This window comes from Peromyscus californicus, unplaced genomic scaffold (assembly GCF_007827085.1).
Source record: "Peromyscus californicus insignis strain IS unplaced genomic scaffold, ASM782708v3 Scaffold_5__1_contigs__length_169319896, whole genome shotgun sequence".
NCBI lineage: Eukaryota > Metazoa > Chordata > Mammalia > Rodentia > Cricetidae > Peromyscus > Peromyscus californicus.
The window spans coordinates 101,435,394-101,451,617 of NW_026294573.1; the positions used below are offsets into that span (position 1 = coordinate 101,435,394).

At 51.8% G+C, this 16,224-nt stretch overlaps 1 protein-coding gene across 1 annotated transcript in view; it reads right to left on the reverse strand.

Annotated features, from left to right (window-relative positions):
• Window positions 1–15,142, reverse strand: part of Tmod1 (tropomodulin 1) — a 74,918-nt gene extending 59,776 nt beyond the window's left edge. The window contains exon 1 of the mRNA XM_052716331.1: window positions 15,010–15,142. The gene's annotated coding sequence lies outside the window, so the exon portion shown is untranslated. The remainder of the gene's footprint in view (window positions 1–15,009) is intronic.
• Between the last annotated feature and the right edge of the window lie 1,082 nt (window positions 15,143–16,224).

The following is a 16,224-nucleotide window of genomic DNA, read 5'->3' on the forward strand; positions in this document are numbered from 1 at the left end:
ATCCACTGAGTCATTGCTGAGTCCAAAATCTCTACTTCATAGGGTTTTTAAAGCCCTTTTGAATGTCAAACACCTTGTGGATATTACAGGGGGATGGAGACATTTTGTTAAATAAGCCAATAAGAACAGAGAATTCCCAAGGTAAGCCATAAAGCTGTCAGCCTCCAGCCACACTCCTCTAGTTGGCTCACAGGAAGGTTTCTACAAAGAAGGATTCTCCTGAGTGTGGGGCCTGAGAGGGAACTGGAGGTGGAGGGGAGGCAGAGCCCGAGGGACACAAAACACAGTGCTAATAAGTACCACTACAGGCTCAGTCTTAAAACGGGGCTTGGAAGAAGAGATTGCGTTTTATAACTGTTCGTGCAAGGCCTCTGTTTCCTAACAGAAGAGTTGTTGGGGACGGGGAGCCCCCCATCCGATTGGAGAGCTAGTTTTGATGTTAATTGCCAGAGCAACCATCATTAAGTTCTCGAGGGCTCTGTTTACTCAACCGTCCAATGACAGAATTGGATCACATAGGTGGCTTTGAAACCGTGCCCAGAGAGCTCTGAGAAAGTGTCTCCAGATGCCTGGAGGAGACCAAAGAGAGGGCTCGCCCTGACCCTGCTTGATGTGCAGGCTTAGGGTCATTGAAGAGCTCCCTGAAATGAAAGATCAAATACAAAGCCGAGACTCACTGGACTGTACAGTCGGTGCTGGGACTCAGCCCATAGGATGCTGTAAGAATGAATATTGTCAGGCAGGTAAGAGTGCAGTCTGGGGCTGGAGCACAGTCCATGCAGGCTCACATAGTGCCAGGCACTGTAACTGCTGAGGCCGCAGGAGTCCCCTTCTTCTCTGTTTCCCCCCACATTATCATAATGGCCCTCTGAGGAGACCTGGGCTTTATTTGTCTCTGTGTCCTCACAGCTAACTAAGCCCTGTGCCGGGTGCAGAAGCACCATCAAAGGAACAGAGACAGCACACTTGGGCTCTTGATCTAGCAGCCTTGAACACTCAGGCAAATGCCCTGTCTTAGAGTCTCTGTTTATCCATCTTTACATGGGAAGCCTGGCCTGGGCTAATTGGCATGTGGAACCCTGAAGGAAGAGATGGGCAGGGCGATTCTGCCTCGGCAGTAGCTCCCAACGAGGCCCTCCTGAAGCAGAACAGCTGCTGTTTTACTGGCCTTATAAATTGGGTCCCACCTTAAGTGTCAGTGTGAAGAAGAAGAGGAGCTGAAGAAATTTGAAAGTACCCTCACACACTCAAGCCTCTACAGCCTGGTGCACACCTACAGCAGATCTAGCTAGCCTGGTTCTTTATAGCCCAAACCCCAAGCAGCCGCTAAACATAAAACAATGGATTTACAAGCTGTGGCAGGACATAAAACTCTGCAGAATACACAGTAAAAATTAGTGGGTCAAGGCTAAGGCTATCCATCAGGAAGGGCCGCAGAAACCAAAAGCTCCTAGCAGGGTAGCTCCAGTGACATGGAATGCTGGTTTGCTCCTGTCATGATGGACGGGTGGGCTCTTCTGACAGTGGATCCTCCAGGGTCTGCTATGTGGGGACATGGGGAGGAGGCACCAGGTGACACCATCTTGATTTATGACAGTATCTCCCCAAGTTCAGGAAGGGCTGAGCCACGATTGCAAATGAATATTATCCATTTATGCCGCCTGACTTCCGCCAGGGCACATCTTGAAGATAAATCGACATGTCACCCTCTCATTCTTCGACATGTGAGCCTCTCTTTTGGAAGACACATCAGCTACGGGAGTCTATGCCATGGTTCTTCATGACGAAATCCTGAATCCCAGACTACATGGTTTGTCGTCTTCTCCTGAATCTTCTTCTCTAGCTTTGGGGACACAAGAGCATCTACAGTGTCCTTGTGCCTCCCAAGAGAGTGGTTTCCCTGTGTCCTCCTTCAGGAAAAGTCCTGAAGCAGCCATGTTGCTATCATCTGATACTTCTCTGCTCCCAGCTGAGCCCAGAGTTTAGGACTGGATGGTCAATGGCCTATGCTGTGGCTTAGGATGGAGGAGGAGGAGGAGGAGGAGAAGATGGAGGGGTGGGTGCTCCCGTGATGGTGTCAGCCTCCAGGGATCGGGCACCTGGGTCAGCCCAGCCACTTGTTCCTGCTCCTCCAGCTCCGTCAACCCCCACGCCTGACAGTCTTCTCTTTCTATTGTCCTATTTTCTTGTTACATTGTGGTAAAATATACATCACACGCATTTTTACTGTTTTGGGGGAGTGCGGTGGATGGAGCCTAGGGCTCTGTTCATGCTAGGTGCACCTTTTCCTAATGAGCCACATCCCAGCCTGTCACCATTTTGAAGGGTCCAGTTCTATGGCACTCAGGACAATTCAGTACATTCCCATGCAGCCGCCACCACCATCCACCTCTGGAATTCTTTCATCCATCTCAGCCAAAACTTGGCAACATTAAACACTAGCCCCCTTTCTTCCCCGTGCCCAGCTCCTGTCCGCTTATGACTGCTCTCAAGGGCCCTGCCTGGCTTGGAAGTTCGGTGGAATCGGACACTATTGTCTTTGTGTGACCGGAATCCTGCGTCTTCCAGCATTCGCTCATCTGTCCTCTTTCCTCACAGCCTTTACCCTTTAGTATCTGTGTTACCCCAGCAGCTCGGCCCATCCCTTGGCCTCGGCTCTCCTTCCTTAGGCCACATGCCACGCCTGTGAAAACCATTCTCCTGCAGCCTGTGAGCCTCCATTGCCCCTAACAGCTCCCCCACGCACAGAACAAAAACCCTGGGTAGGGTTTGATGTCAAGACCTGGCGTGCCGGGCACCTTCCCAGCTTCTAATCCCACTTCAAGCCTTCCTCTTCTAGCTGTGCTGACCACCTTCCCCTGGAAATTTCAGTCCTGGGTCAGCTCTCATTTTTCTGCAGCCTGGATTGTTCCTTCCCACACAGGCCCTCCAGGTCTCAGGGAACCCTCAGTGCACAGCTCCTCTGAGTATGCTCCAGGCCCTTTGATTCCCCCACTCCCACACAGCCTGGGGAGGGTGGTTATGTAATCAATGCTCCCCCTGACTCCTGGAAGAGAGTGCATCCCAGGCAGGGCCAGAGGGGAGGGCAGTCACATGTGACATCTCCTCTCAGGTTCAGCCCCAGCCTGGCTCAGAGGAAGAGGACAGTAGCTGCAGGTGGGTCGTCAGTGAGGGACACAGTGCCCAAACGAGCCCCACCTCAGGTCAGCAGCCAGAGAGGGAAGAAAGTCAAGCACCACTCAGCTGGTGTGAAAGGCGGGGACAAGATGATGAGTGTTTGGGGGTGCTGAACTTGGTCGTGTCTGGGGACAAGTTCAAGGTCATAAAATGAGAGGATTGTGACAACAGCCACTCCCTAATGTACAGAGACCTCTGTAGCATCTAAGGAACCACTACTTTCAGGCACAAGTTTCCAGTCCCTGGGGTGCTGTCACTTGTGACTTAGTCCAGAGAGAAAACAGGAATGGGGAAGTTCTCAGAGTAATCAGTGTCCAAATCCCTGTCCTCCTCACACTTCCCAGGAGCCCCCAAATAAGGTGGCCCGGTACCACAAGAGTGGCCATTCCACAAGAGTCTCCCAGGCAGGACTGGTGTGATGGTTAACTGTGACTGTCACCTCGGCAGGATCAAGAATCACGTAGAGAAACCTCGGGCTACGTCTGTGAGGGACTTTCTAGACTGAGTAAGGCTGGAATGGCCACCCTGAATGTAGGTCCTGGACCACATAAAAAGGAGAAAGTGAGCTGAGCACTAACAGTCCTAGGCTGGGGACATGAAGACAGGTGGATCCCTGGGGCTGTTGGCCAGACAGCCAGTTTAATATAATGGGCAAGTGCCATGTTCCAGTGAGAGACCCTGTCTCAAAATCATAGTGGAGGACTCTGAGGAACAACACCTGAGGCTTACCTCTGGCTTCCATGTACACATGCACACAAGTGAATGGACACACACTCGCGCGCACGCACACACACACACACGGACACACGGACACACACATATACATACACACGCACACATATGTGCACACACACTTGCACACAAGCACACACACGTGTGCACACGCATGTGCATGGGCGTGCACACACTCAAAAATGAAAGGCTTAAGTATCTTTGGATGGTGACTGCAGAGCATTTGACCAAACACAGGGTCTTTGCAGAACAAGGGTCTGTGTACCAGCAAGGCTATATACAGAACCCACTTCTGTCCCCTTTCTCTTTCTGTCCCCTTTCTGGAGGGCCTGGGGCCAACGTGGCTTTTTCCCACTTGTGATGACAGCCGTTTTCTTCCCTGGTGACTGCTCACTCTTCACAACCTGTCTGCTCTATTGAGGCTGTTGTGTCCCGGCAGAAGGAACAGTGGAGCAGGAGTCAAGGGCCTGGTCACAATTGGAGTTGCAGGTGTGCAGTGTGACCCTGAGCCAGCTGCTACACTCCTCTGGATCCACAGCCTAGTCCCCAGGGTGTGCAGTGACAGGTCACTATTACAGCAGGGCATTCTGGGCCTTCGTGGGAGAGAGAAAAACTAGAAGGGAGGATAAGGGTCATACAGAGGTCCCTGGGGTGAGATCACACATGACAGTTCTTGGTCCACCATCCTTGGAGGAGGAGTGATGTGTTAAACCCTCAGCTCTTAACAGATGAGGCCTGATCTCAGGCTGTCCTTAAGAGAAGAGAATGCGGACTAGGCCTGGCCCTGGCAGCCTCAGGTATGCAGCACTGAGCATCTCTGAGGTCCTGTGCAAAAGTGAGAACATGCCAGGTACTGTCTGTCCCACGATGGGGACATTGTATCGGGATGACACAGCCCAGATGGCTGGTTTATTTCTCCTTCCTCCAGCTCCCGAGAGGCCCAACAGCCAACTCCGTCAGTCCCGGATAACGACAGCCGAGCAACCGTGAGGATGGGGAGCTCTCCAGTGACCAGGCACCCAGCATAAGTCAGCAGTGTGGGCCACTGAACCCTAAACCATGGTGAAGGCTCAGCCATGTTAATGAAACTGTAGTGGCTCAGACAAGGGTGGTGACATACCGGCTTTGTGATGAAGAACAACTCTGAGCCACCATCATTTCAGTGGGGACACGGATGTTTTTGTCTTTTTCAACAAGGTTACATGCAGTACAGTACAAGTCTTAAGTGTAGAATTCACTGAATTTCCCCAAATATAAACAATACGTAAACACTCAGCTGGCCCCTCACCCTGAAGGCCTATTCCACAACCCTGCTTAGTCTCCCTAGAACATAGCAAGATTCTGACCTTATTACCTGCACTAACAGTTTGTTCTTTTCAGTGCTGTGTAGTATCAGGACCACACAAAACACACCACAACAGACTGATTTATTCTTAAAGAATGCTTAGTTGTTCCCATTACTTGGGAATTACCAACAGGGCCCTGAATGTGTCTTCTGGGAGAAAGAACTACTTACTTTTTGGCCGACGGGGTACAGAATGGGTACACATTGAGTTTCAAAAGATGCTTCCAAACTACAATGGATGCAGTTTTCTGAAGTGATCATACAGTTCTTCATTCCCACCGGAAATGCATGAGCCTTCCCTCGGCTCCAAACCCTCGCCAACACTTGTTAATGTCAGTACTTATCTGTTTAGCCATTCAGGTGGGTGGCAGTAGCATCTCACTGTGCATTTCCCTGGTGGCTGACGATGCCGAGCACACTTCAAAAGCCCGCTGTGGGGCTAGAAAGATGGTTCGGCAGTAAGAGTGCTTGCTGGGAGGGCGAGTCCCAGCACCATGTTGGATGGCTCATGATCCGTAACTCCAGTTCCAGGGGATCCATCCCCCTTTCTGGCATCCTTGGGTGCCCATTCACATGTGGTACATGCCCCCCCCCCTCTCTCTCACACACACACACACACACACACACACACATACACACACACACGCACACACGAATAATAAATTACTTGAGAGTCCATTGGTCATACAGATGAGCTCCACATTGACTGAGTCCAGAGAAGGTGGACTGCTGTCATGTGTAGAACAATCAATGGGTCAGGAAGAGTGAGGTCACAGGGCAACCTCGGATATCATTCCTCAGGCACTGGAGAATGCTGACTGGTGAAGAGAAAACCATGCAGCCTGATGGCTTCCCAGAGTGAAGAAGACACAGCTTTACTGAGGTCAACCGATACATGGATTGTGACCAAGACAAGGAATAATATATGCTGCGCCTGGGCTGACCTGTGGGGTTAGGAGCACCTGTCACTCCAGGCACGTGAGCAGTGATGCCTCTAGAAGAGGCCTTCGGGAGGGAGCTGATGCCTCCGTTCCTGGCGCTGTTGTGGGGCTGATATGGCTGAAGGTCCTCTGGAGTCCAGTTCTATTATGAAAGATGTATTTGCAGTGATGACGGGACGGGGCTCAGCTATCATTAGAAAACGTGTCTTCTGGCTTGTGTGCTTTTCTGTTTGGGGGCTGAGCTCCTTCTGTTAGTCATGCGGGAAAGCACCTTCTAAAAAAGCGACACCACTAAACACAGGGTTTGCCTGTCACTTTCTGCAGCTGCTGTGAATCCTAGCTCAGAGCATGCTGAGCCTCAAAAGTCCACGTAGCCAAAGCAGCTGGGTGGTTTAAATCAGAAAGGTGTACACAAACACACACACACACACACACACACACACACACACACACACACACACACAAACACACACACACCACACGCACACATACAAACACACAAACACATGTACACACACACCACACGCACACACAAACACACACATACAAACACATGTACACACACACACACACACACACACACACACACGGAGTCTCATTTTACATCTCTCAGGGTCATCACAGTGTTGGAGTCACCACACAGTACACACATCCTCATTAGCAGGGCTCCAGGGATTCCAAAGACACCCCCTCCTCCAGCTGCCCACTCCCTGCCCTCAAGTAGCTCTCGGGCTGCCTCCTTCCTTGTCTTTGTACAGCTTCCCTGGTTCTGGCTACCTTGGCTCTGGCCGGGCTCTGTGTGCCTGTTTAGGAGGCTTCCAGAAGCCAAACCTTATAACACAAACAGAAAAAGCTGTCAGGGTTTGTGGGAGTAACTGCATGGGTTTACGGCCCCATCCACGAAAAGGCAAGCCTCCCAAGGCCTATACTAAGCCCTGCACCAGAGAGGCGGGGGTGGAGGGGGTGGATGACAGGCAGGAGAGCTGGGAACGTGGCTCAGTTGGTCATTTGCCTAGCATGCACAAAGACTTGGGTTTTATCCCAGCACCTCATAAACCCAGAGTGGTGTCACACTTACACCTGTAATCCCAGCACTCGGGAGCTGGAGGCAAGAGGATCAGAAATTCCAGGTCATCCTCAGATACATAACAAGTTCAAGGCCAGCCTGGGCTACGGGAGAGCCTATGTGGGGTGTGCCTGTGAATCTGACGGCTGTAAATCACAGAGGAATGAAAGTGAACTTGTAGAGAAGCTCCTTCCCTGGGCTCTTCCTGTCCCCACCTGGCCTCACTGTGGGTGTTCACAGAAAGCAGAGCTTTAAGAAGCACATTTATGTTTTTTGAAAATATGAAAATTAGCCCAAATGAGCAGTGACAAGAGGCAACTTGGGAGGACTATATCTACTGTGCCTTGAACAAAAGGCTAACTTGCTTGATGAAGAGTTCTTATAGCAACAAACAACAAAAATCGGACAGTCCAGAAAGAATGTGGGACGAGGGAAGGCATAGGCAAGTCACATAAAAAGATGGATCATCAACATCTGGATGGAGGATGACACCCCACACTGAAATATATCAGTGCTCACCTGTCGAGGGCCAGGGCTAAAGGCCCAGGCACCACCCACGTGTAGAACCTGAGGAGAGCTGAGTGGCCCTCACAGGACAGGAAGACACTGCTAGGCCTTCCAAAGCCAGGTAACTCCTGCCCTTCAAGCACACATACCCTTGGACTCAGCAATTCCATTTCTAGACATCAACTCTACCAGGGACTCGTGGAATTTTGTAAAGATCTACATACAAATTGTCTTGCTGTCTCAGCCTCAAACCTGCAAACCCCATAAGAGCTCATGAACAGGACTCTGGGTAAGTAGTGTTGAAACACAATGGGAAACTGTTAGTGCCTCATGTCACTGTAGCCTCTCACAGAAAGGATGATGATGATGGTGGTGATCAGTGTGTGCGTGTGGACAAGAGGATGCCCACAGGAGCCAGGAAAGGGCCGGGCATCCGCTGGAGCTGGAGTTACAGTGGTTGGTTGTGAACTGCCCAATATCCGTGCTGGGAACCAAACCTGAGTACTTTGAGAGAGCAGCAAGTACTCTATCTGCTAAGTCAGCTTTCCAGCCACCCTTGACTTTATTTTGGGTTAGGGTTTCCCTAAATTGCCCAGACTGAACTCACACTGTAGCCCAGGAAGGTCTTGAACTTGTAATTTTCCTTTTCAAGTAGCTGAGATAACAGCCTGGGCCAGGCACAGGCTGTTTTTCTTTCTTCCTTTTGTGGTTGGGGGATGAAGTCAGGGGGCCTAGAGCATGCTAGGCAAGCGCTCTACCAGCCACACCCGGCTGACCAGTTTAATTCTTACTCACTGCTCAGAAGCACCTGCCACACCAAGCTCCCTGTGTGGCCTCCTTCTTGCAGTCTTGTTAAGGTAAGTACTTTTATTCTTCTCACTTTATAGGTGAAGAGACTCAGGTGCAGAAAAGCGAAGCAAACCAATTACATCGGCTTTTAAGGGCTGCCACAACAAATGACCAGTTCTACAACAGTCAGAAGGGCAGACATCCTAATTCACGGCACTAGTGAGATTGGTTCCTACTGGGAGAATCTGGGGGTGGGCACAGGGTAGGGGCTTGCCCCTGACTCTCTCTCTCTTCACTTCTGGTGGCTCTGGGGCAATCCCTGGTGTGACAGGCCTGTCCCACCTTCTCCCAGTTTCCAGCTACCTTGCCACATGGCTTCTTCCCTATGCACTCACTTTCCTTATAAGGTCCCACAGCCCATGGGACCACTCTATCTGGTATGACTTCACCTCAACTAACGGTATCTGCAAAGACCGTGTTTCCAAGTCAGGTGCCATCTGGGGTTCCAGGTGGTGTAGATGGGGCGGGTACACTAGCCCAGTATGCTAAACAAGTCCACAGAGCCAGTGCTCAGATCCAGGGAGTCCTCAGGCTGTGCTCACCATCCCGGCTCCCTGCTGCCTTGCCTCAGCATGAGAACTCATGCTAACCTAGCACGGACCATGTCCCAGGTGCCATCCTTAGCATTTTACATGTAACTGATTCAATCCTGACAGCAACCCACTTGATAGATGAGGAAACTCACAGACTGGGTAGGAGTTACCTGAGATCACATAGTCTGTGTTTGTTAGGCTTGAGATGTGAAGCCAAGGAGTTGGACTCCAGAGTCCAAGTTCTTAGCCACTGTGCTAAGCTTCTTAAACTGCTGGTGATGTGTGGCTTTTACAAGAAGCTAGTTTGGTGTGCTGTCATGACAACAGGCTGAGACTCAGGGCTCAGGAAGCTTTTCTGTCTCTAGAAAGACCCATGCCCTTCCTGCGTCAGACAAAGAGGCTGACCTCATCTCCTCAGCTGCCAGCACTAACTGGGAGCTGAGTGTCCAGAAACAGTTGCCCTGTACAGCCAGGACCCTCTCACAGTACTTGCTCCTCCTGTGTTGAGCATTCATGCTTTTGAATGGGTTCCAGGGGTCTCTGCACCACCTGAAATGCTATGTGAGCTACCATATGGATGGATAAGTTTATTTTTCTACAGCAAGGATCCACAGCATTAATCAGATTCTCAAAGAGTGTCATGACTGTGATCTTCCGGGTTTCTGCTGTCTTTAAGAATGCGGGTCTTTGTGAGTTTCCTTGGCCATCTAGGTTCATTGTGAGCCGTCTCAAATGCTTTTACGTAAGCAAGCAGAACTTGATGCCCAAAGCTCACACACAATTGCTCACAGCACTGCCATCCAGAGTTCTGTGATCTGCCTGGATCTGCATGGGGCCGGGGGTGGGGGTGGGGGTCCTGTCTTCATGTCTTCCTCTCTGTCACTTTTCAATCTGCACACCCCTGGGTGTCTGATATTTCAGCATCTCAGCTGTCTCAGGTCCCACCCCAACACTGTCCAAAAGCTTGCTGATACAAAACTTGTAAGCAGTGTGCTGACCAGAAAGAGCCCTTGACGTTGAGCCATTGTGCAAAAGCATTCACCTGCAGATTTTAGAAAACACTAATAAAGTCCGGCAGGAGAAAGCTGCTGTGGGTATGGATGGGACGAAGGTCAGAATCACTTTATTGTGGCTCTAAGAGATGTTGGAGGTAATTAGGCTTATTACTTGATAGGCATGGTCCAGCTTGTTAGAAGCAAGGCGCTCATTGGAAATTCACACTCTCAAGCCCCATCTCACATCTATTGAGCTAGAGTCTGCATATTTACATAAAGAGTCCACATGGTTGAGATGCCCAGTGAAGAGAGAGAAGCATTGGCACAGAATGTGAGGAACCCTTGTTCCTCAAGTTTATAACCCCGGACAGCACCTTGGTATTCTGGAATATGCACCCCAATTCCTGCTGGGGTCTACGGTCTAATTATTAAAAAACAAACAGAAACAACAACAAAAATAAACAGGTTTCTCCTTCACAGGATTGTGGTGAGTTTCAAGTGACCTGGTGGACTGTCTCACCTGCTGCTCAGTGTGATGGGACTGATAGGGGCTGGGCACCTGACAGGAAGCAACCAAGCAGATCTGGTTCCTGGCCCCATGGAGCCGATGGCCTGGTGGATGGGGAAACATGTTAAGTGCCAATTGGTGTGTAGTGTATGCCTGTCATTATGATGACTTAGTCATTCACTCATCTGCCAACCATTTACTAGAACCTATACCACAGCAAACATTTGCGCGGTGACCTAGACACAAAGGATACAGGGCCACCAGCACTGCCCTCCGGCAGCTTCCGGTCTGCCCAGACAGAAGGCAGCAGATGGGTCCAGTGTGAGCACATCGTGCTGGTGCTCTAGGAGTTGGAGGGGAGCACGGACAGGAAACCAAGGAGCTGGTCTCTAAAGGATGTCTACAAGTTCCTTGGCTGAGTACGGGGAGAGCAGCATCCCAGGCAGACGGAGTAGCAAGGCGAAGGCAGGAGACACAAAATGTCGCCACACTTCTGACCACTGGGAAGGCCCATAGAACTGGGGCAGGCCTAGCAGGGATTTCAAAGTACTCTGGGACCAGTTTCTGCTTAATGCTAAGGAATCTCTGGTCTTTAACAGGAAATGGGGAGTCCCCCCAAAAAAGCGTTGAAAAGGCTTTTTCAAAGTTCTGCTTTGGGAAGCCCCCTGAACAGCAGCATAGTCCCTTTTTAGGAGACCCCCCCACCAATAGCCTGGGGTGGAGATGCAGAAGTCCTTGACTGGAGTGGTCCACGTGGACCTAAGAATGGCTAGGAGCTGTAAAGGAAGGTAGAATGGACTTGGTGACCATGTGAAGGGACAGTGAAGGGAATGGAGGCTTGGTACCTGGGTAGACCGTGTCATTGATGACACAGAGGAGGACTGACAGGAGAGCCCAGAGCTCGGTCTGTGGAGGCAGAAACATTTTGGTGACCCATTACTGGCTTTGCCCAGTATGCAGGAGCCTGGAGCTAAGGAGCTTGGATATGTGAACTTGTCAGGTAGGTAAGGAGGTCTGTGAGGAGTGGGGTGAGAGGCCACCTGAGGCAGCAGAAGATGAGTCTATGAAGAAGAGAGAGTGAGGTCTCGAGGCGCCTCATCTTTCCTTGGCTCGCCTAGGCACGGGAGGAAATGTCCAATGGCCAGTGCCACCCTCCACTACAGACATCTCTAGGAACAGCCCTGCAGCACTATCCTAATATCCCAGAGTAAAGGTAGCCAGGGCTAAGGACCCTGGGAGTATGAAAAAGACAGGGCCATAGGGGTGGGACCTGTCCCCTCCCCTCCTTCCCACCTTCTTGGGCACTGTGATACTGACCTTATCCCAAAGCTTATCACCACGAAACGACATGAGGGAAGAAGAAGAGAAATGCTGGCATTTGTTTAGCTTTCTTAGCAGACAAGAACCCAGTGCCTCAGCCCAGAAGACTCCAGACCATGTCCTAGGTTGATTCCAGTGAGCTCATTCTTTCATTATCATCGAGAGCAACTGGGAGTCTGTTGCCATCATAATAAACCAGAGGACTTTACAAAACAAACGGAAAGAGAGGTGGTTCCAGCACCGTGGGACAGAACGCATCCCAAGGAGCAGGCCCCCGGCTTTAAACTGATAATGACTCCTAGTAGCCAAATAATTGATCAAGCTGGTGTTCTGGCTTTAAGGGAAAATGAACTGGCCTCTTTAGAAATGTTGGCAGCCTGGGCTGGTCCATTAGGAAGACTGAAAAATCAAAACACTGTCCGGAAGAAGCCATATGACTGGGCTCAGCAGAAGTCATCAATAGATGACATCATCTCAGAAATAAGCAAGCCAAGATCACGAGGCCCCCACAGCAGGGTCAACTCACCCTTCATGGCTCACTGCCACCCCTCTTTACAGATACTGAAGTCAGTCAGGGGACACGGGGACCTGCTTCATTTTACCCTTTTTTGATCAGTAAAGTCCTGAGGGTTGAAAGCCACATGCAGACCCAGTGACGAGAGGCATGTCCTTAAGGAAGGACCTCCATCTTGCCATGGAAACAGCCCTTAGATTCTCTTGCACTCTGTGGTCACCCCTGGATTCTCTTCTACCTCCTATCACACTCGCCATAAACACGGGCCTCCCCTCTGCCCCAGCTCCTACCACCTTCCATCGCCTCTCTCTTCCTGTCTGAGCTCTGAGAAAGAGTCAGAGTTGTCTCTACTTAAACTCCTGCCTCGGCCTAGCTTAGCACATCTCCACAAGGTGCCAGGCTAGCTCTAAGCTCAAGGTTTGCCCACCAACACTCCCTTCCACAGCCTGAATGAAGTGGCTACAACTGTTAGCCCTGCTGCATGCAGGGGAAACTGAAGTGAGACAAGCTGGCTCCCCGGCAGAGCCTAGTTTTGAATGCTCTGCCATGTTGCAACTAAGTCCCCCGAGCCGGTTAATTCTGATGGCTTCTCCCCAGTTCTCAACCACTCTACTCCTGTGTGGTAACTGCCATTGCCCACATCTCCACTCAGCTCTTGGAAAGCCACTTCCCCCCACTCCTGGGTCCTCATCCTAAGATGCGATGCGTGCCCCAGACCTCCTCCCTGCATTTCCTTTTGCTCATGCTAGGAGGCTTCCGGAAGAACTCCAGTCCTCTGCACTCCAGCTCCGCTAAAGACCATCTTGTCCACCAGGTCGTCTCTCAAGGTCGCACTGGGTGGGTAACAGAGCTGGGACTGGAGCCAGGGGCCTGTCTGAACTCCAGTCCCATCCCCCTTCATGACTAGAGCCGACACCACCTAGTCCCTGTTTTCTGCAGTTAAGTTGCAGCAAACAGCCTGCCCAAGAGGAGGGAGAAGGTGCGAGACTCTGATAAGGTGGGCTGAGGCTATTTTTAGAGGACTCTAGCCTTCCACTTAGGATGCTAGGCACCCAAGGGCCAATTGCTGTCTAAACGGTGGACTGTGAGGCTAGCTCATTAGAGATAAGATGCCAGAGTGACAGGTCCCTTGTCTTCACTCTGCCTGTTCGTGGTGAGGTTTGAAGTCGGTGGGAATCTGTGAAGCACAGAGAGAGCCTTAGAGGAAACGGAGGAACCTTCGAGATCTAGAACTAGAATCTTCACACTGTTACTCCAGCCTGGGAAAGTCCCAGCCATCGACAGATCACAAAAGAGGGGCTCAGAGAGTCCCCAGACCTCTCCGGAAGGGTCTTAGGAAACAGGAAAGACAGGCAGACTGCAGCAGGGGATGCAAGACCTCCAGCAAGGGGCTCTGAGGCCCTTCACAGTCAACAATGGTGGTGACCTAGGGAGAAAGATCAGCTTTTTGGTCTCCCCCCTCAAGAACCCAGGGTCTGCGTTTAGGGTCCGGCTCTGTTGGGGCCAGGTGGTCTTCAGGAGTCTCACTGGGGAAGGTGAGCACCAGCTGAAAGAGGAGAATTAAGGAGAGAGCAGGGCTGCATGGTTAAGGGAGTATCGCAGGTGCCAGTCAGGGAACTGAATTCCCGGAGCCTGCCCAGTTCATTTGGTCACTTGTTTTGACAAGCTACTCAGGCTAGAGATGTCCCAAAGCACCCCAGGCACATTTCCCAGGCTATTCCGAGGGCCCTAGTGGGTCCTAGGCCAGGATCTGAGCTCCAAGAGTCACCCAAGTCTCTGACTTCTGCAGCTGTGTCCCCAGCATCCCTAGTCCGAAACCGGAGAACAGGTGCAGGGAGTGTGGGCAGTTCAGAGCATGCCTGGCGGCTCTCATGGCCTCGAGCCCCATCCCCTCGAAGGACCCCAACTTCACCCTACAAATGGGAAATCGAGGTCCAGGGGAAAAAGCAAGATTGCCTAGGCCACCCCCGAGATGGCGACAGCCAGTGGCCTCCAGCTTCCAGGCTCGCTCCCGTCCCACCTGGCTGCGCAACGCAAGTGCGGCTGGTGCTTTAAATCTCTCTAGCTCTAGCAGTTTGGGAAACTTTTCCCGGACGCGCCAGATCGGTGCGATCGAGGCTCAGCGTCCTCCGAGCGCGGACTCCCTTCCTCCCCAGATTCCACCGAGGGCTCGTGCCCAGTTCGCCCCGTGCTGATGCCCGCGGGGGCGCCCCGGGCGGCTCCCAAGGTCCCTGGGCGACCTGGTCTAGAGCTCGGGCACCCTGATCAGAGCCGCGCGCGCCAGGCTGCCGGGACTCGAGCGCCAGTGAGCCGATCGCCAGGCTGGGGAACCGGACCCCCAGGCCCCCTAGCCCCGAAGGCCACCCGAGGCGGCGGCTATTTATAGAGGGAACCACGCTCAGTCCCTTCTCGGCGCTGGCGACAGCTGAATATTTTGCCCAGATATGGCTGCGCCCCGGTGAGGCGGCAGGGAGCCCCGTGAGGCCGAGGGGGACCTAGGGCTGGCGGGCGGGGGGTCTTACCGGGACGCGAGGCGGCGCGAGCGCGGGCGGTGGCAATGAGCAGAACCCGGGGCTGGGCGAGTTCCCTGGCGGCCGCGGGTGGGAGCCGGGGGCGGGCCCTGCTCGGCTGTCACCGCGCCCCGCCCCACCCCGCCGCCCTCCCCGCCCTCCCGCTCCACCAGGGGCGCCGGGGTGCAAAGCAGTCTCCCGGCTGGGGAGCGACACTCGCTGGGAGGATCGCGAGCCACCGGCCAAGCCATCCGGAGTCCGGAGCCAGATGAATGTGTCGCTCCCTGCCTTGGCCTCAGTTTCCCCAACTTGTCTCGGGAAGATTTTAAGCAGCATTGGAGGTATCTGAACAAAGATGGGCAGGTCTTTTTTCTCACGGGGTCTAGAATGTTCCAGTAAAATCAAGCCCGGCTACACCTTGCTTCCTTTGAAGAGGCAACCTGTCCCCTCTCCCCAGTAGGCCGGCCATGTCTGGCAGGGGCCCAGGTCTTAATAACCATCATCCGTGGACGCACAATTCCAACGCAGAATCGAACGCCTTCTCCCACACAGGGCTGAGAGAATGGAGCGTCTGAAATCACCACTTAAAATAACCGGAACAAAAGTTCTGCTTTCTTAAAAGGCTAATGTGTTCTCCAGAACAAACCACTTACACCCAAACCAAAGCCAGTAAGTGTTTCAAAAAACAAATGGCTCATACCAAAGAATCCAAACAGACACAGGGAAACGTCTCAGTTGGACTGTCTCAACGCTTTTGGTGAGGGGAACCCTAATTCTGCTGTAGATACCTAAAGAGAAACGCTGGAAAGTACTAAAAGTATTTTCCCAAAGCATTTTTGTATTATAAAACCCTCACACTATTAAGAATGCTTTCAGGGGTTAAGTGGCGTGTATTTTTAAACAAAGCAGGGACTCACCATTCCCAATAAAGTATTTTTAAGCATTTTTGTTGTAGGTGTAAACATTTTCAGGGAACACCTTAGTGTGTAGCTTCCTGAATTTTTACAGTAAGAACACCTGTTCAAGCCAACCACCAGCCTGTCTCCCCACCCCACCCCCCTAAGATGCCTGCTTCCTGGACCCTCCCAGGCATCATGCCTTTCCTGCCAGGCTGGTGACTGCCGCTCACCGCTGAGGTTCATTTGTGATGCATTGTTTTTTCTCACTGTTCAATTTATAGGTTTCATACTGAGTGAATTGCCATATGAACATAACAAATATGGTATT